We start from the raw sequence: 20,775 nt of genomic DNA, 5'->3' as shown, positions 1-20,775 counted from the left end.
TTAGTAATATCAGCCTGTTCAGTAAAGCTTTTAAATATGTATTTATTTTAAGGTGGATTCCAAAATTCTGTCTATGAATAAATTAAATTAAATTTTTGAACAAAGCCTGAGCAGAAGTACTTTTGCTGAGTTAGGACTGTCTCATAAGGGAGGGAAGAGCATAGTGATTAGTTGAAGAAAAAAGACGTGTTGGATGACAAGGAACACAACTTGGGCAATGCTGAAAATAGAGTTTAAAAATTCAGATAACAAAGAAGGTAACTCTGCTGATGCTAAGTTCTTGGATTTGCAACTAGATTGTTCTGGTTTAATGGTTATCTGCATAAGTCCATGACTGTGCAACTCTGGTATGTGTGCATGGGTAACACAAATCCCAGAAAAAATGGTTAAAGGGGAAAAAAGGGAATTTTTTCATAAACACAGCCAACATAGCAACTTTGTCATTTGACACTTCTATTGCTAACATGCCAGTGGGATGTTTTCAGCAGTGCACCTTGATCATCCACTTAATGTATACAAAATACATGTCTTATAGGTTATTTAGCATTATCATTATCTCACATTGCATTTGGGGGAACAGTCCAGAGTGAGCAGCAGGCAAGTGTATAGCAGGTTGATTAAAGACTATTTTAGGTAACTAAGTTAAGAAGAACAATCAGCAGCGTTTGCCAAAATGTGTACCAAATAGGTGTGTGTAGCTGCTCGGGTGAAAACTGGAAATGAAAAATCACCCTTGAATTTTAAAAGTAGCTGCCTCTAGACAAAGCCACAAATGTTTTTTCTAGCTGTATCCAAACCCTCAACTCGAAGGTAAATAAAGGTATCACCTACAAGAAAGGCAGTACTTGTCGTAGGCTCCTTGAAATAACAAGTAATTAGTGTGAATGGTAGGGCACAAGAGAGGGGAAGCAGAGTTTGAGTGCTGAAGGCAGCTGGGTAGGTGGATGCTGTCCTGAACAACGAATCCCCAGCTCTGACACTTACAAGTTCTTAGCCATGTTTTGTAAACTCAGGTAAACACTTAGAGAAGACTCTGATTAAGCTTAAGCTAAAATTGCCCACTATATCTGATTAATTATAAGCCTTTTCTTTCCAACTGTGTAGCTAAGAGTACAAATGGAAGTCTTTCTTAAATGAATCCTTCATGCTGTACCATTAAGCCTGTCTGTATTGTAAGGCAAGGTAAATCTGAATAAACCCTTTAAATCTATGTTGCTGTATTTGTTATCTGTGCAGAGATAGAGCATGGATGATAACTCCAAATAAAGCTGTGAGCAGAACTTGGAAGCTGGGAGAAATTTCCCTGCAAAGCTTCAAAGGGTTACTGCAGTATTGCCAAGTGCTGAATGTTTGGAAAGAGTTTCCTTCAGCAGATAACACCCCTCCTGTAAGGAGCAGATGGCTGAGAGATAGCCTGCAGCCCTAGGCAGATCCAAAAAGTATAAGAGAGGGATGAGTTCTCTTGCTTTTTGCCCCTTAATGTTTTTAGTTCTTTCTGTGTGTAAAAATAATTTCTTTTTGTTTGTGCCAGTTCATATAGGTGGATGGTAAGTGAATTCGTCCTTTCCAAAGCAATAAATTGTTAACATTCTTTGTCTAATCAATTCTGTCCTTAAAGTCAAATTCCAATCTTCCCTTCAAATTGTAGGTTGTGTGACTTTTAACTTAGCTAAGGTTCATTTGATTTAAAAACATGGTTTAACAGCTCTGAAACTAATGTCCTAAAACATCACTAAAATATAGGAAGACACACTAAGACACATTGCCAGTTCCAGTTCAGAATGAGATATCTGGGATATCCCCCTTCCCTATCTTTGACACCATATAAGTAAAAACAGATAAGCAGTAATGGTCATGTGCATTTATTCATTTCGGTCATTCTCTGGCTAAAACTACAGCATCACAAGAGGTTAACTTTACTCATGTTTACTCTGCTGGCGGCTTTTTCAGAAAACTGAGGGGCTTTTGAGTGACAGTTGTTTTCCAAAATGCTTTTAAAATTTGTGAGGGTATTTTTTAAACTGCCATGTAAATGTACTCAGCATTGACAGTCTGTTTAACTTTCAGAAGTAATGACATCTTTAGTAGGTTTTAGCCCTAATTCGCTTTTATATTTGACCTCTTGTATACACTGTATTTGACTTATGCAGTAAAGGACTTCAGTTTAAAAATCTAATGTAATTTGGCTTTGATAAGCAGTATAAGAGTTAATGTAAATCCTAGGAAATCTGTCTCCAGGAGTTATTAAGAGTCAAATAAAATCAGTGTTAGGCTTTCTATTAACTTCAATCATCTTTGGATCAACTACTTACCCTTTATTTTTTTTTTCTCAAGTATTTTTATATTCTTAATTCATGGTCTATCATCTGTTTTACTCAGAATGTGTCAGAATATTTTGAAGTCTGGGAAGTCCCTTGGCTAGTGGAATATTAATGGATTATCTTTATTTTACACATAATGAAATGTAGCACTGACATGTAATTACATTGATAAGCTAAGTATGATACAATTCTCAACTACTATTTCTTCTCTTTCTGTCTTCCATGCAAGATAAAGTGAGTGTACAGCTCACTTTAGTAGCAAGTTTTAAAAAGTAGGACACCATAGAATTCATTCTTTACCCTATATAGAGTAAATGCTTCTTGAGTAAGGTGCAAAATGGTGTACTTCATATTCAGTCTTACTGGCTTTCACCTATTTGTATTTGCACTACTATTTTTGATATTTGTGAAATAAAAATTAACATTACTGGGTAAAATCTTGACTAAGTTATATGGTCTTCTAACATGCAGACGAGAAAAAGTATTCTTAAAATATATATCCTATGCAGATGATAAACAAATAACAGAATATTTTTCTCAAATTCTCAGATTACCTTTGTTGGTATCTGTTGGGGCCCTCCCCCTGCCATGTAGTCCCGGGAGAGGGACCCTGAGGGCACAGACACGGGGTTTCCCTGCCCCTGCTCAGCCTCGTTGGTTGTTTTGTGTTCCCCTGCGCGGGCAGAAGGACCCTCGGGTCCCGTGATTGCCTCAGCTCCTCGGCAGAGCCCCGGCCATGCGGCTGGAGAAATAAACATCTCTGAAACATCTATCAAGAATTAGTCCACATATATTTCTTTTCCACGGGCCTCCTTGTCTGATACATCGTGTTGTAGTATCTGCACTGTAACAAATGGTGGTAATGCGAGCAGAACGATCCCCGATCCATAAGGAAAGTGACTGATTTGTGAGTAAACACTGGAAACTGGATTTCTCTTCTTGTTTTTGTTTTGCTATTCCATATCTAAACTATGGAGGAACCGTGGAAAGACTCTTGGCTCTCAGAGCCGCATATGGACATTTATCTTAAACTTGAAAAGATTCTTGAACAACGATTCATAAATTTTAGCTTAATTCAAGCTCAAAATGAACTGAAACATTTCCTTTCATGCTTGTTTAAGAACTTTTTCTACGTCTCTTGGGATTTAATTCTTACCAAAGACTTTTGGAACACCGTTTGGACACAGTTAATTTTTGAGTCAAAATATATGCCGATGGAAGAATATTTTCATGAATATTATTTAATTACCGAGACTGTTGAACAATGTCAGCTGTGTCTTGGCGAAGGGAAGTGTGCCTCAGAATCCGTGGACATATTCATTCATAGAACTGCTATTAAAAAGAATAACCCTGAAAAATGCATCCCAAGCTTGGGAGATGGAGAGGTGGTGGAATTCAAAATTGTGCAAGGTAGAAAAGGGTTACAAGCAGCAGAGGTCACTGGGCCTGATGGTGTTTCTGTAAAAGGCAGTATATATGCAAAAAATCATAGTCATGTTAGACAATATCTCCATTATAAGCCCCTCCTTACAGTCTCCCTTTCCTAATCCCACCTTTCCCTTTAACCCTATATCCTATTACCCCCAGTGTATTCCAAATCTGTTTTTCACCCCATGGCTTCCCTATACAATTCCCTTTCCCTACAACTCCTCTCCGATGCCGGGGGAGGATGAAAAGGGGGAGGGAAGAAATTAAACTCTCTTCTGCCTCAGTTTCCCCACAAAGCATGCCTGGAGAGTCCTGTCTCCCTTCTGTCAGCCTTAAAATGTTCCAGAGAATCTGTTTGGACATTTAAAGACTCAGGAGGGTGGCTTGTTTTACTTTGAATCTGTTCTTGTTATGTTTATCCAGTTGTTTTCAATGTTAAGTTTTAAATCTCTTTTTGTTAAAAACAAACAGGTGAAACGTCGGGGTCCCTTCCCCCCTGCCATGTGGTCCTGGGAGAGGGGCCCTGGGCGGGAGACACGGGGTTTCCCTGGCCCTGCTCAGCCTCGTTCCCCATTGGTTGTTTTGTGTTCCCCTGTGTGGGCAAGGACCCTCGGGTCCCGTGATTGCCTCAGCTCCTCGGCAGATCCCGGCCATGCGGCTGGAGAAATAAACATCTCTCTGAAACATCTATCAAGAATCTGTCCATATATATTTCTTTTCCACGGGCCTCGTTGTCTGATACATCGTGTTGAAGTATCTGCACTGTAACAGGTATCAAAGGCTCTGATCATGTAGACACTAAAATCTGTTCTAGTAAAATCCCATGAGAAGAAGGGGGATTAAAAATTTCCCAAACCCTATATCCTAGTTCTAAAAGCTGTGTTCTTTCTTTCTTGGCCTATAATTTCTCCTCTTAGCTTTTACATTGTATGTGGGAACAGCTTACCAAGTAATGAGTCAGTAAGGTCACTGAGCAGCCACCTCTGTCTGTGTCCAAATACAGACATGGCACCCCTGATAAGGGGCACATCCTACCCACATTCCATGGCTATTTGATAATGGTGAATATATAAATAAATAACCTGTGGCTGGCCTGGTAGGAAAAAGATGCAATCACGAAATCAGGAAAAGCACATTCTTTGCCTTTGTTTTGTGAAAAGGCCTCTGTGGTCTCTCAAGGAGGGAGTTCACAACTGAGGATCATAAAAGGAAGCAAGCACATGCAGAGGGTTCCTCAGCTTTTACTACTGCACTGAGTTAGGATGGGACTTTCTCTAAGCCTTTCCCTGCATTGTAGAGAAAGACAGTATTTATTGACTTAATATAGGATGGCAAGAACGGATGCCCTCTAAAGGAGCAGAAGCACAGATTATCAGTTAGCTTGATTGCATGAGGTTCCACTGGTTTTTGCTGAGGGTTTCACCCAGCATGCCTATTTTCATGTGTATCTTTATACAGTAAGAAAAAACAGAAGTGTCTTCACAGAAAGAAGCAGATGTGATTTTTTTCCCCCTCCCATTGGGCTTTGCTGAGGCTTTAAACAAGTATTTTGAGGAAAAGAGATTCCCCTGCCTCATTCTAATGAAAAATATGTTTCCTGTCTGTTCCCCAGATAAAATGAAATCTTTTTCTTGGATAGGAGTAAGTAGGAGTAAGACATCTCACTACAGATAGAATCTTCTTGGCACAGCAAATTATGAAAATGGTTTTTATCATCTGTAGTTTGAAGAAACTGGAAGGTCAATCTCTGCCCGGTGCCCTGTTAACTTCCCTCTCTGGTGGTTTGGTCATCTCAATTTTTAGGTTAACACCATTGGTTTTTATTATGATTAAAAAAATAGAGCATGACTTGATCTGACAGAAGACTATTGAGACAGGAACAAAGCACAGACCTTGTTTTGAAGAAGAAGTGAACAAACTGTTCAAAAACTGTTTTATAAATTCATGCAAAGTAGTGTTGCTAATTTGATTTCTAAAAAATAAAAAAATCTGAAAATCCATTAAAATATTAATTCAGTAGTAAACCAGATTTAAAAGCCTGGTGTTAAATTAATTACAATGAACTGTTTTGAGGGCTATTAATCTGAAGAAGTGTTAAACATGAAGAAGTGTTAAGCTCAGCTACAGTGTCTGGCTCAGGAAAACCAAAGCACCAGATTGGACAAAAGTAATAACAGGACAAGGAATTATTTCACTTGTGAGTTCTGTTTTCTCTAAGCAGAATGATATTGGTCCCTCTCAGGCACTGGTACTGAGCAATACATGGTTTGATTTTTGTTATGTTCATAATCTTTAGTAAAGGGTAGAAATGCAAAAAAAGGGTTGCATAAAATTAGAAGGTAAACAGCTACCTAACTATTGCCAGATTTACATGGAGAACCATAGCTGGCTTGTGAATCTATACCTCAGGTTCTTAAGCTAACAATGGGAAGGAACAGAAATGTTGTGAAAGGAAAGCTACGGTGAGAGATACAGCAAAAAAAAAATCATATTAACTTAAAATATTAATACTCATTGTATTGGAAGTATAAGTAACTATGGTAAATGCTATGTAATTTTTTTAATTTAATGTCTTTCTGGTAACTCTTTCAATGTTACTGTAACATGAAGATTCTATTTCACTACCTTTCTTCCTCTATGGTTAGGAATTTTGATATGAACTGTATGAGACAATTAAATGGCTTATGGAGACAGAGCTTTGAGTAAGGATAAAAAAATAACTTCTGTATTCTGACATTTGATACTGTTAATCACCTCAGTTTTGTCATTTTAGCAATAGATCATAAGTAGATTGAGAATGAAAGCCAGATGGTCAGTGGGGGAACAAATAAATCCTTATGGCTTCTTTTTTTATGATAACAAGTTTTGTTCCAATGACTACACAGGGCAAGAATGAATAAAACAACTTCATCAATAAAATCTAGACTGAGCGATTACTACTACTTAAAAAACCCAACAAACCAGCTACTTCATTTCTCCAGTTAGCACAAGGCTGTAGTGAATCTGCTTTCCCCAAATTGTCTCTCCTACAAAGACTATGTGTAGACATTTGTCTTTGCCTTAGTCCTTTCCTAAACCCTACAATTATAACATAACTTCTTGGGGTTTTTTTCCAGTCAAAAGCGCACCCTTTCTGTATTATACCTGTCTGGCTTCACAGCTGCTACGGTTACATCTATGGTCCCGACAAAGGTGATTTAAAAATGAACTCCTTCTTTGCATTCCTTAAGCAAAGATTCACTCCCACTTGTTGGAGCAACTTATCTCCCTTGCTGTAAAAAAGATAATATTTTTAACCTGAGTTCATAGGTGTTGCATAATTACTAATGTCAAGGTGTCATATACATAGTATCATACAACATGTCTTCAAACTTGATAGCACTCAGAAGACGTCAGTCAGCAGCTTGTGCTCTTTCTGATTGAGGAAATGTGACTGACAAATACCTGAAGGTTTTGATAGGTGACTAGAACAAAGCCATAAACTCCTATGTCTCTTCTGTCAGCAGTGGAAAGGCTAGTGCTGCTGAAAAACAGACCTATTTCCTGCCATACCTCAATTTAAAGTTAAGTGAAATTAATCATCTGGAAGAGCTTGGAGCTGCAGTGCTTTAAGGAGTGACAGAATTAGTGTCACTGTAGCATCCTACTGCTATTGGTATTCTAAGTCTTCATCTTTGTAGGCCTGAGGTATGAAAACCTAATATTAAATAAATGTGCCTTATTAATAATAATCTCCTGTTAGGCCTATTGCTCTATAATACTGTTCAATTTTCAACTCCTTCTTTGTATGGCTCAGAGACCACCCAGGGGCTTGGAGAGTACTTTCAGCACATCATTGCTGAAACTGTCACATGAAATCAACATAAAAGATATCAGAAAAAAACCTGTAATAATCAAAGCCAAATGATACTGTTAAACTACATCAATGTCTGATTGCAAGTTGGGGGAGAAAGGTTGAAAATAATGGAAAATGCTGGTTGTTGTAATAGTCCCTGTTACACTGGTGGGCCCCACAGAATTACATGACTTTGTGCTGATAAAATTTGGCTGCAGGATTTATCTGATTTTTATGCAGTTCCAGTAATTAGGAAAAGAATTTGCATTAAGTGGGTATTCTTTCAGTCCTGCTTTTGTGTTTTTAGTTTTCTATTGCATATAATACTTCCACAGAATCCACAATCATGAATTTAAAATACAGTCTGCAAAAGTAAAAATGAAAAACAAGGTAATGAAAAGCACTGGATAATAAAAGTTCCCATATCTTAAACAGCCCTCAAACACCTGTTAAAAATTTGTTTTGTAACCTGCCCTGAAATGTAATGGAAATTAATGCTTACAAGTCCCTTGTGAAAATGTAAAATATCACAGTTTAAAGCTTCGCGTACAGTTTGATAGATCAAATGTATCTCAAACACATCTACCGTGTCCCACCAGGACTACTCCAAGCTGATGCCCTCTGCATTCCAATGAAAAGAACAATTATCCTGGTCAGTGCTGTTCTTTAACCGTCGTAAAGCAAATGTGATTTGTTTAGTTACTAGGCTAACGCGATTATCTCTTAGAAATGAAGATGTTTAGAAGTAAAAGCAATTAATGCAATGAAATATTTCCTTTCATTGTGCTGTATTTAGACTGGTCTATGCTTACATATATTACAAAGGAACAGGGTTTAAAATGTTCATTTTTCTCTACTTGTTCACAGAAAAAGGGACTGTCAGTCAAGAAGAAATATAATGTAGGGGAGGTTAAAAGATTGCTATTTACCTTGTATAGAGTGACAGTCTTAGAACTAAGAACATATTTTTAAGCAAATGTCCTCTGTAGCATATTTTTCCCATGCAGTCCTTAATAACCTCCTTGGCTTCTCTTTTCAGAATACTGCTGCATATATAGAAGCCAGCTCATCTGTAGTTTGAGGATGAAGGGTCATTTTAAACTTCACAACCCATTAACAGTATGTTTAATGAAGTTAAAACATTCAGTCTTTAAGCCCTCTCTGCACAGGCAATCTAATCAGTCAGACCTTACTCACATATTTCCTCTTTGAAGACACAGACTTAATCTAGAGCTTTTACATTTGCTGATTGGCAAAACTAGGAATTCCCCTTCTACAGATCCGTGACTCTTTATGATGTTCTGACCTCCTTGTTTCCATACTTGCTGCAATGCTAAGAACAGACATCCTGCTGTTCAACTGGAGTCTTAGCATTGTGTATTTGAAGATAATCCCTAGACCACCAGCATCTTTTTGGCATCTGTGAACATAAAGGTTATGACAGTTGCCCCTTCTGACTGTAATCTTTGGTTTTACAAGAATTCTACTGAAAGACTTTCAAGATATGATTACCTCTTCCTGCTTTGTGTGGTATTGCTAAGAAAAAAAATATTAGAAGTTTTAAAAGCAATATATTCTGCTGTGTTTTAAAACCTTCAATTTGCAACTAAATTATGTACTTAGCTTTACACACTTGACTTCTTCAAACTATTTAACAGCTTACACTGCAGCACATATTTAAGTGTTTGCAGGATCAAGATCCACATCCTCTCTGCACCATTAAATGTTTTGCAATTGAAGAGTGGCTAGGTTCCCCAAGGGGTTGTCTTTTATGTAAAAATGGAGAACATCCATGGGTTGCATCTGGGATTTATCATCTTGTTTAAGTGATCTAATCTCCTTAGTGTGTATGTGTGTACTTGTGCACTTACATATGTAGACATGGTAATGACAAGGATAAGCTTGCCGGGGGGGAAAAAAAGCAAGCAGGGAAAGGAATTGCCAAATATTCCTTAGAACATTTCCCTCCATTCTGTGGAAATTTTAAAACATTTTGTTTTCTGTCCAGCTCTATAAACTATCCACTGGTTCCATGTATTCTGTTCTGCCTAGTAAAGCTCTGAGCAATTTTTAATATTGCAAACCATTAACTAGGATTTAGTTTACAAATTAGAAAACAAACCTACCAAAGATTCCTTTTCCTTTTTCTTTCTTATCTTAAATTCCGTCTCTACTTCTCTGTGCCTCCATTCAGTGTTGGTCTGAAGCAGTTCATCACAACTTACACGTGTGTATATATTTATAAATTCATATAAGGAATATACTTGTGTGTGTCTGTGTAAATGCATACACATGCACCTTTCACATATAAAACGTACCTAATGATATTGGAGGATATAATAGGTTCATTGTTTTGTCCTATGGTTTAACTGTAAATCTGCCTAAAGCAACTATGCATAATTTTTACTGCATGATATCATACAGTTTTGTGTTCCATGTAAGTCACACTACGGACAAAAAAATTTTAATATATATGGGGTGGTTTTTTGCATTCATGACCTGATACTATCAATTCTCTCAAAAGATTTTTAAAATCTTCAATAAGAAAACTGCTGGGGTTTTTTTTTCTTTGCCTAACCTTTAAGAATCACAAAAAAGGTTACATGGCTAGCTCTGGAAAGTGTTGTCCAGTCTTAGAACAGATGAAGTACCATAGAAACAGTGTGATCTTCATCTCCTTGTACATGCCATGGGGGGTAGAACTAGATGATCTGTAAGTTCACTTCCAACCCAGGTCATTCTACGATTCTATTATTCTAAGATGAAAACCTACTGACATGTTCCTTTGGAACATGAAAACCAGCCTGGTTAAGTACCTTGTCTGGGAAATTCTGTTTCAAGACTGATTAACTCAAATATGTTTATGCCATTTACTTATAGGTGTAATATTAGATTGGTAGAAGCCCTAGACATAAGTTAAAATCTGTCCTCTTTTCCTTCTAGACAGTGCAGACTTCCTAAACTATGCTATCCAGTTGTTCCTAAGAACATTCTTTTCCCCATCTTTTGTACTCTTGTAATGTGATATCTTGCTTCTAAATGCAACCTCAGCTTTTGAACATAAATAAAATATGATTGTGGTTTGTCACTGAGCTGGCACTTGGCAAAGTCAAGAGGGAAACATTGCTGAATCTGTATTGACCCCTACTCAACTGTAGAGCTGGGCAACTTGAGAGCTTTGAACATAAGAACTGTAGACAGCAAATCATCACAGATGGAAGAAGTGTAGTGCCACTTCATCTTCTCCATGCCAACATGTTCTTTGGATTCTGGAAATTCAAGTATGTGCCATACAAGTTTCAGTAAAAGATTCAGCTGTACACACAGACACTATTTTCTTCTTTCTTTCCTCTTTGATGTGTATATGAGAAATTTAAACCCTAATGCACAGCATTTTCCACAGAAAATAAACATGGCATTAAATTACACAGTAGTGAAGGAGGCATTTCTGCATAATATGTTTCTTTCCTCCTCATTCAACAACATAAACTGTATTGGTGTCTATGACTAGTACACTAGAAAGCTTAAAATATTCTTATAAAACTTGAAGTAGACAGTTTTGTTTCCACTTACAAGAATTAAGGACTAATTTTATTTCCTTGAGGAGAACTCTGATAATCTTTATAGTAGTAGAATAGCTGTTTTGTTCATCAGGTACGGGATCTGAGGGATCAAAATTAATGTATTATATTGCTTGTTTTTGTGATAACACTTGTTTAAGTCTACTTCTTGTTCTGTATTTTTCTGTCACATATTAGTAATTATACTTTCTAATAAAGTTACATTTTTTTCTGTGTCATCAATCAATTCTGAGAAATTTAATTTTCTGTAAGAATGGCTTTAGGAAAGTGGTACCATCTACAGAGTAGCCATTAGCATATGTAAATGGAAAAACACGGAAAAGAAGATGAGATCTGTCTGTGGGCTCTGAAATGATCAATCTCTGAGAGAAGATAAAAGAACAGCTCTCCTGTGGGAGACAATGACTTACTTCTTCATGATAGTTATTTAATGTCAATGTACTTTATTTGGATAATAAATAAGAAGAGTTCCCCTGAGCCTGATTGCTTGTTTAATGTGTTCTGATATTTAATTGTAAAGAGAATTAAAAGCTGAGCTGGTGTGTGAGGCAGCAAACTAACTTTACCACCCACCAGTTCTTCCCATGTCACTGGCTGCTCACCTGGCAACGCGTCTGTTGCTGACACAGAACTTTTTATCTGAAGGCTGTATTTGTGACACATTTGTGACACATTTGTGAACTTCATTTCTCTAAAAAAATGGTCTTTAATAACACAAACCATCAATTTTTTTTCTTATAGAAGATGTTACTAGTACATAGTAGATACATAGTGCAATAGCCCTTAATTCAGGAAAGTAAAAGAACCTTTAAGGACTGATCCTACAGCAGAATTAACTACAAATTAGATAGCCACCACCGCCTTCACCAGATTTCAAGTGGGATTAATTTTGCTTTAAGATAAGAAAACAGTAATCTTAACATCCCAAATCTGAAAGCCACCTGGTACCAGATGTTTAAGATGTGCAAAAATAAATAAGATGCTAAAGTCCCCAGAAGCTGTTTGACTTCCAATGAAGAGCTAGGTATTTACATTTAGCTAGAAATTCATAATTTTAAGAGTCTGTCCCACAGTCGCTACTGTGTGAAAGCCAGTAAAAAGCAGTGCATCATTTAAGTCTTATTAAACCATCCGTATCTAATGATACAAAAGCCTCGTGCTAACTTTTGCAGAGATGACTCATGCTGCATTCCTCCCCTTTCTACACTACCAAGTTATGTAGGTGCACATTGAATATGTGTGTTGGTTTGCACGGCCTGGTTTTTGGTAGCAGGGGGGCCACAGGGGTGGCTTCTGTAAGAAGCTGCTAGAAGCTTCCACCACGTCCAGCAGAGCCAATCTCTGATGGCTCTGAGGATGGACGTGCCCCTGACCAAAGTTGGGCCAGTTAGAGATGGTGGTAATGTTTCTGTGATGACATATTTAAGAAGAAGATCAAAACAAAATGGGGCGCAGTTTTTTTCTAGCCAGAGAAGGGGAGGAGGTGAGAACATGTGAGGGACAACAACATGGTGACACCCAGGTCAGTGCAGAAGGAGGGGCAGGAGGTGCTCCAGGTGCTGGAGCCGAGATTCCTCTGCAGGCCGTGGTGCAGCCCATGGGGAAGCAGGTTGTCCCCCTGCAGCCCATGGGTCCATGGGGACTGCAGAGATCCACCCACAGCCTGTGGGGGAGGTGCCCATGCTGGAGTGGGTGGATGCCTGGAGGAGGCTGTGATCCACTGGGAGATCTGGTGGAGAGAGGGCCCTGCTTCCAGGCTGGAGCAGCCTGTCCTTGGAGCACTGCACCCCGCAGAAGAGAGACCCATGGCGCAGCAGTTTGGGAGGGCTGTGTGCCCGTGGGAGGGGCTCACGCTGCAGCAGGGGCGGTGGGGCTGCTGCTCCTGAGAGGGGACCCACGCCGGGAAAGTTCAGGGAGAACTGTCTCCTGTGGGAGGGACCCCACGGCCTCACAGGAGAACACTCCTCTCCTGGAGCAGTGGAAGATGTCCAGTGATGAACTGACAAAAACCTCCACACCCTGTCCCCTGCACTGTCAGTGGTAAGGAGGGAGGGGCTGGGGAAAGAAAAGGTGTTTTTAAGGGCTTATTTTACTTCTCGTTATCCTCCTCTGATTTTTGTTAGTAATAAGCTCATTTTGTACCTCTAAGTTGAACGTGTTTTGCCTTTGGAGTGTTTTTCTCCTGGTCTTTATCTCAACTCATTGACCCTTTGTTTAAATTTTGCTCTCCTCTGCCCATCTGTAGCAGGGGAGGGTGAGTCAGTGGCTTTCATGGGTGCCTGGCATTGGGCCAGTGTAAAACCATGACAATATGGAAAAAAGGGATTTGGAAATACAGGCAGGCAGAAAATAGCAAATAGCATACAACATCTCAATCTAAAAGCTGTGAATATAGGAATGTTTTCCTAACTTCTCTCTTCTTTGGCAAACATGCACGAGAAGGAGAAGTTATGACTAAGGGAAAAGTCATTTGCAAATGCGAAGCCATCACTGTTTTCAAGCAATCACCACTTCCTTGTGAAAACTGGGCAGATTAGCAAAAGTGTTTTTATGTAACATCCTAGTAATTTCCTAGGGATTTAGGATGTTAGCAGGAACACTCTGTCTTCCTTAGAAAACAGTTGTAATTGAAATGGCATTGGTTTTGTGGAATTCAAGGCCAAACACTTATTAAAAATCTTAGTGTACAGGGGCTCATTGGGGTGGAGTTAATTTTCCTCACAGCAGCCCATACGGAGCTGTGTTTTAGATTCATGGCCAAAACAACGTTTTTGGCACATCAATGTTTTGGCTGTTGCTGAACAGCACTTGCACAGTGTCAAGGCTCTCTCTCCAGCTACTCCACCAAAGGCCAGTAGGCTGAGGATGGGCAAAAGATTGTGAGGGAGCACAGCTGGGACAGCTCTCCCCAGCTGGCCAGAGGGTCCGTATTATGTCATGTTCAGCAATAAAACTTGGTGGGAGTTTTTCCAAAGTAGTCTTTGCTCAGAGACTGGGCATCAGTCAGCTGGTAGTGAGTAATTGCTTTCACATCACTTGCTTTTTTCCCTCTCTTCCCCCTTCTCCTATTCATCTATCTTTATCTCTAGTCTCAAGTTTTCTTACTTCTGTTCTTCTGGTTCTCTCCCCCATCCTATTAGGGAAGGGCTTATCTGCCATCTGGACTCAACCCACTACACTTAGCTAAAAGAGTTGTGTACTTCTAGCTTCACTGTTTCATTGTTTGGGATTCTTAGCCTCAGAATAAATCATGATGAAGCTGTTGGCAATGACAGACTTAGGAGACCTGGTCTCCTAAGCATCCTACCTGACAAAACCCCAGATTATTGCTTCACTGAAATTTCACAGGAATTAGGGTATTTTTCATCAGGGAAAATTGTTTTGTTAAATAGGTTTGCCAACCTGCTCTAATTTGGACTAGATTTTTCTTGTTCCATGCATCCACAGACCTCCTGGTAGGAAATGGAAGGACTTGAAAACAGGCACAGTTGGGGACCTAATTACAGCATAATTATAGACCTGTCCATGCTGATATTTTGGGAAGCCTCAGAATAAGTACAGCATAGTTATCTCTACGTCACTGGAATTTTATGTCACTGGACTTTTATATCATTCCCTCAGAATATTTTATCTGGATTTATGGCCAATAAATTTCTGAGCCTACTGCCATCCCACCCACGCCAGATAAGAAGGAGCATGCAGTGAGGTCCTGTGGTCTGACTTTTCCCCTTCCACACATTTCTGGATATGAAAGGCAATAACAGTTCTAACAAAGGAGGCACAGCGTATTATGCATCTCCTCATGAATCACATGCAGCAGCAATTAATAGAGCTCATTTTCAAACTGAAATATACATGAATGTAAGCATTCATTACTAATGAATATGACTACAGATGCATGTTTAAGATGACTGAGTGGAATTGAAATATGTATATCCAAAGCTGAGACCAGGAATAAAAGCGCAAGATTTCATAGACAGAGAAGTATACAGCTATCTACAAACAAAGGAACAAATCAGGTTTCCGTAAAGATATTTTATTTTACCACAGAATTCAAAACCAGAGGGGTTTTGCTGAGTAGAGGCTACAGAAAACTTTCTAGTTGTTTCTAGCCCTTCAGCTATTTCCAGTTTCACTCCTAAGCCTTTTTTTTTTTTTTTTTGGCATGTATAAGATAGGTGAAGATGTATTTTGTACAATTTTGCCTTTTCTTACATCTGTTTGTGTGTTTTTGCCTTACATATATATAGATAAAAGATATTCTTAGACTCATAAAACAGATAAAGGACTTGACTTGCCCACAGGTATTTCTAAGGTTATATTTGCTGCAAAATTCAAATTAAGCCTATCATGTCGTTGAATGGCGCAGCAGAAGAACAGTTTTCTTTTTAAAGGACCCCTTAAAATGATCACTACATACATCTACAATATATAGAACCTGTTTACAAGGGCACAAGAGGCTGAACAAAATTTTCTCCCCAGTCAATTCAGTTGCTGCTGACACTGTAATAATAGCAAGCAGTGAGACTATGAGATGCACTTGCTTTTGAGTAATAAGAGCTGAATGGCAAGATAAGCTGTGAAGTAACACATTGCTTCATTCAGTAAGCAGGTTTGCCCATTTTTTGAGCCTTGTGTTACAATCCTCCATCAGCACACTGTTTTTCATCAGCCCTGGAAGTACACTGCCCTTTAGTTTGTTTGTACTCTCATGGCCAAAAAAAGAGATGGAAGGGAAAACACGTACCCTGAAGCAACATTCTGCATTTGAGTTGGTTAAGAAAACAAGCCAGTTTCAAAGCCATCATTACTGTCTAAAGATCATCATTAAAGTTGTTTTTTAAATTGCATCCTTCACAAGAAGTTACTTGTGCTCCAAATCTTCACAGCATTCTTCATGCTTCCTGCATTTCTACTTAGTCCTGTTTAGAAGGAGCTTTTGAGATATGTGAAAAGCAGTCAGAGAGTGTGATTTTATTTTTTTGAGAATAAGGTTTTCAACTAGTTGAATACTGACATCTAAGTAAAAAAATACTATAATATCTAAGGAATAATTTTCACATCTATCAAGTATTCAGAATTTTATTAAAGTCACTTCCAATTAGAGTAATTATTATTTTGCTTTCTAGGAAAAGGAAATCACTGTATGGGGTAACCTCCATGTTCAGACATTGCTGTCATTTAGATCTAGTTTAGAAAGTCACACAAAATTAGTGATTCCTAAAAGAAGTCTTGCCTGAAAAACTTGTCTTTAAGCTGAGTCACAAGATTTAAAAACAATTTCTCACATATTTCATGCAAGAAATTTTTATTTAATGTGATTTTTAGTCTGCAAGATTCTTTAAAATATCCCATTTTTCACATACAGTGAAATAATCTAAGTACTGGGGGAGGTGTGTGTGAAAAGTGTTGATACTCTTCCAGGTTTGTGGCAGCTCTTAAAGAGCTTGGGGATTCTCCAGGAGACAGTGTATAGAAGGGAGAAAGAAATATTTCATGCCAGGATGTTGCTGCAGCTCTGTATGCCTGCTTTACATGAATTGGAATGTTTGTAATCAAAATGGTTTTTCTTACATTTTTGTAGAATTCCGCCCTAAAGCACTCTATGTACTTGAGAAAACATGTCCTCATGATATTTTGCTTGCAAATACTTCTAGAGGCAACTTAGCTTTCTGACTGAAAGGTTCTCTTATCTCTTACGTTTTTTACAGAAAAATATACACAAGAGGAAAACATTTTAAAAGGAGGAAAATGCTATCTTACCAACAACAAAAATGTAGCTTTTATTTCATTAATGTACTGCTATGAGAAATGGAAGATATCCAGGTTTTTTTGGTTTCTGTTATTTTGTTATGTTTTTCTGGAGTGTGTGCTTGAGAAACCTGTGATATAGCAGAGCTTTTAAAGAAATAAACAGATGTTTTTATTTTCTAGTACAAATGAGTCTCAGCGGCTTACAGCCATCTCATCTAAGACTTCTTGAATGTTTGTTCAGTAAGATTTTATGGAACAGTTTTTACTGAAAACTGCCTTCAGCTAGCCCTGTAATAACAACGAGCACGCACACACGCATGCAGCTCCCCCAGTCCCGCAGAGCTGCAGTGTGGGACATCTCCACTCACGGCCGCAGTGCCAAATGCTTGTGCTGCAGAGTGCAAGGTGGACACACAGCCAAGGTCAGAAAGCACGTCTTCGTGTTGAACTGCTGACAAAACGTGCTGCTCCCAAGCAGCTGAGAAATGTTTTTCTACATAGTCTTGATGGTATCTTATTAATCAATCCCTTGACCCCTCTAGAGCCCGTGGAATACAGTTACAAAAACTTCATGAGAAGGTAGAACAATATATTCTATGCACATAAATTAGTGAAAACCTGTGAAACTTGCCTACAGGTTTATAATCAGCTTGTTTAAATACAAGCACTTTGCAGATATATTCTAGTACCTCATTTTCTTTCATCAAGGTCTGCCTAGACAGTCATAGCTATTCTTCAAGATTTAAGAAAAATCAAATTTATACATATTGTTAAAACTAAAATGAACTTACACTTTTACATCAAGCTCACAGTAAACCATAAACAATTCCTTGTGTTCATTGAAAGATGTGAATTTTTCCATGGAACGAGACACAAGGTCTCATGCATGATGCTTGATTATTGCATTTGCACGTAGCAACATTTTTTACAATTTTAAGTCACTATTGTGCTGTATTAGACTGGAAATATCTTGTTAAATACATTTTATTTTTACTTAGATAAATTTCCACAGATTGGAAAAGTGGTCTCAATATTTACTGTGCAGAGAATACATCCAATGTGAAATCACAGCTGAAAGAAAAGGGCTCTGGATGAAAAAGTTTAATGCTTTTGTTCCAGTAGCAATGCAACTGTAGTGTTTGGAATTTTGAATATTTTTGTAGAAACCTGAAAATTTTTCTAGAACATTAGTAAGATTGCTTTGCAACTACTGATAATGCTTTACTTAAGCTACTGTAAGGTCCAGAAATAAATGAAGAAAGTACTGAAGGTGCTGAATTTTCAAAATCTAACAATTAAAGCCAGTTGAATCATTCAAAATGAACTCTTTGGTAAAAGGAAGATTAGGTTAGGGAACATCTAAACAAACTGGACATAATTTTTTGGGACTGTGTGGAGAGCAGCCAGACGTGCTGAGGGAGCTGGCCAATGTCTCAATTATCTTTGAAATGTAATGGCCCTCAGGGGAGGTTCCTGAGGTTGGGAGGAAATCAAATGTCTTCCCTGTCTCCAAGAAGTACAGAAAAGGAGGATCCAGACACTGTAGGCTGATCAGCCTCATCTTGAATCTTGGGAAGGTGGTGAAGCCAATCATCCCTGTAACCATTTCCAAAAACAGTAAGAACAAGAACGTGGCCCAACATAGGCAGCAAGGATTTTCTCAGCAGTTTTTCTTGAGCAACCTGAGGCAACTGAAGTCCCAGCATTTCAGTGAATGACAAATTTCCTTTTGTCTCTACTGAAGTATGGACATGTCTAAGAGTATTTTCTGGCTGCTGTAGTTTTTGCCTTGATGCAGAAGTTTGGATTTCAATAATAGTGTTCACTCAAGCTTAGGTTCACTCCGAGTTCACCTAACAAAGCAATGACTATAAAATTGCCCCTGTCTAGTCTGGATCTAATTTGAGAGTAAATGTCAGACTACATTGTCAATTAAAGGAGGAAGGAAACTCAGGCAGAGCCCACCAAGTTACTCATATTCCCAGATGCTGAGTGTCAACTGGCAAAATTTGTCATAGGAGCTTAACGCACTGTCTTTCTTGGTTATTCCTTTGTTAGTGACACATGAGCAGTAGCAGAAGGGACACTCAGAGCTTTTAAAATAGCTTTTCACAAAGGCATTTCTGTATTGTTTTCTTTAAAAAATTTTTTTAATGAGTGTCAAAAGCCCAAAGATTTGACAATGCAGGAGAACAAGTGACTTTGTTCAAAGAGATTGAGCCAAAGTACTTGACAAAATGAGTTAAAATTGTTAAAATTTGCACCATAATATACCCTATCTTAAGAAAAAAGCACAATGCAGATGAAACTACACAAGACATAATTTTACATCAGCATGCTAGTGTGTGTATTCAAAAGTTTATACTCCTTCACAGTCTGAATTTTGTCATACTTATACCAATCAGATAACCATTTGGATGTGCAACAAATATTTTCTCAGATATAAAAAGTGAAAATGGGCAAGAACTTGGTTATGCCAGAGTTGGGTTGTATACTTGGTAGCAGCAATGAAAACTGTAAAAATTATGGCTCTTTTCTCTGTTCAGCAGAATTTCCCCTTCTGGTGATGTTGATACAATTAAAGTTGAGTGCTGTCACTAAAAGACATTTAATCCTTTTGCTGCATTGCAGTCATATGGTAAATTTTTATAGCTATAACTACTCCTGCTTTATCTGTTATCCCAGCAGGGCCTGGCTGAGATAAAACAATATTGCACAGCAGGGCTGTCTCTTTACACAAAACATTTCATTGAGGCTTTCGTGCTATCTCCTACTAATCAGATTTCTCACCGAGGTGCCCACCCATCCAAATCAGTGTGGTCAGTGGAGCTGGCAGGTTACCACTTTCCAAACAGTTCAATGAATATCTACCCATTTATGTTTGCTTAAGAAAAACCAGCAGGGTGGCTTCATGGGGTGGGATTATTGCCTCTGCATCCTGATGTTCTTGATTGTAAATTTAATTCCTGCTTGTGCAATGAGTTGGTAATTGTAATCTGAGATAGTACATTTGATCTTGCTGCTCCTGGCAGTGGAATCCCATTGAGTCACCTATTCCAAAATCATGTGCGGAGGTTTCTTATAAACCTAAATATTGCCTGACATGAAATAGCCTATCTATCTGCAGAGCAACAGCTGGTGTGCTGAGGATATATTCATTCTCACTCTTCTGCGCTGCCTCAAGGATATAGTGCTGTATGCTAAAAGAATTGGAAAATGACATTAAAAATATTATTTGTAGAGATGGTACTTGTTTCCACAGATGTTTTCAGTCCTCTTTTCTAGTTCATAGCATTCTGCACTTTTCTTCTTGTTCTTGTTTCTGCAGTAGTACCCATGATGCCATTTAAAAACTTTCATAAACAATGTTTGTTGCAGAATCTTTCATGTAGAACTGTAATTTCCTTTATAACTGTTCCAGTGTAGGTCATTAGTTACTTCTTCAGCATATTATCAGACAGCTTTCCTATCAGAAGTATTAAGAAATTAAACCAAAAGCAGATGAAAAATGAATAGCAGATAACTTGGATAGGTTCTGAAATATCAATTATTTTGCTGTCTGGTTTATGCCTTGCACAGTACATGTCAGTGCAGAATTCAGTCTCATCTCTGTATATAATTGTAATTATTTTTGATAGCTGTGTTCCAATTTTATTATTAAGGACTTAGTTCTGCAATTGCTTCTGAACAGAACTCCCATTTAAGTCCCTGAACATGCACTCATATTACAGAAAAACTGAAATATGATTGAAAATACGATTGAAATACGATGGCAAATACAGCTATAAACAATGGTTTGCGAAAAGAGTCATACAAAAGAAGGCACTTAGCCTACAGGTTTTCATCTGATCACAGG

The sequence above is a fragment of the Corvus hawaiiensis genome, chromosome 1, assembly GCF_020740725.1.
Source record: "Corvus hawaiiensis isolate bCorHaw1 chromosome 1, bCorHaw1.pri.cur, whole genome shotgun sequence".
Lineage (NCBI taxonomy): Eukaryota > Metazoa > Chordata > Aves > Passeriformes > Corvidae > Corvus > Corvus hawaiiensis.
This window is presented reverse-complemented; position numbering follows the sequence as displayed.